Source organism: Echinops telfairi, unplaced genomic scaffold (assembly GCF_000313985.2).
Source record: "Echinops telfairi isolate 266 unplaced genomic scaffold, ASM31398v2 ScPeMD7_70;HRSCAF=299, whole genome shotgun sequence".
In the NCBI taxonomy this organism is placed as follows: domain Eukaryota; kingdom Metazoa; phylum Chordata; class Mammalia; order Afrosoricida; family Tenrecidae; genus Echinops; species Echinops telfairi.
In genome coordinates this window covers 17,992,517-17,993,565 of record NW_022103968.1, presented here as the reverse complement: position 1 = coordinate 17,993,565, position 1,049 = coordinate 17,992,517, and positions in this window count along the sequence as shown.

The following is a 1,049-nucleotide window of genomic DNA, read 5'->3' as shown; positions in this document are numbered from 1 at the left end:
TTTATATCTCCACAGGGAAAGAGGGACCAGACTTCAACCAGGTGCTCCAAGATGTGAATGCAACATACTGCCATGTAGCACGGAACCAATAGAGGTCCAAGGGGCCGGCCCCAATTCCAATTATGTGGACAGCCCCCCCTCCCCACAGAAGAATTCACTTCAGAGGACAGCAGGAGAGGGACACGTCTGATCAGAGCACACAGGAGCAAATGAAGGGAGAGGAAGAGAAAGTGGAGCACATCCTGGCCCACCCAGCCCTGAGGACAATATTACTGCTCACAGCAGCCAATGCACAGAGAGGACCACAGGGCCAGCCCCACTACAAGATACAACATCCCTCACTGACCCATAGCTTTATGGGAGACAACACTGGAGACACAGTGCAGGAATTGCGCCCGATCTGACCCCACCACACTGAGGTGAAACACTAGGGGTGTGCAACAGAACAGCAAGAGGAGGAGAGCAATGAAGTCCCCAGGGAATACCAAAATTAGACTTTAGGGCTAGGGCATGGCACCCTATCAAACTTGACTGGAAAACACTCCTAACGGTCAACAAACAGACCTTGAACCATTTATAGACTTTTCTTTTTTGTGTCATTAGCTTTTTTGGTTGTTGTTGTTTTATTTTCTTTTGTTGCTTTGTTTTGCTGTCTTTTTTTAGAGTGCATATTATTATATCTACAGGTCTATCTAGATAAGATAGGCAGGATAAACAATCTGGAGGAGATAACAACAGGACTAACTGTTCCAGGGTGACATGGGAGATGGGGAGGCAGGGGAAAGAAAGTGTGTGTTAGCAAACTGTGACAAGGGAACAGCAAGTGGTCCAAAATTGATGGCGAGGAGGGTGTAGGAGGCCTGTTAGGGCTTGATCAAGGGCAATGCAACTGAGAGGAATTAATGAAACCCAAATGAAGGCTGAGCATGATAGTGGGACAAGAGGAAAGTAAAAGGAAATAGAGGAAAGAGCTAGGAGGGGGACTTCCGGGAAGATGCTGATGGAGTGACAAGTACCAGAGGGACTCTGCAGAATCCAGCCCAGGAGAG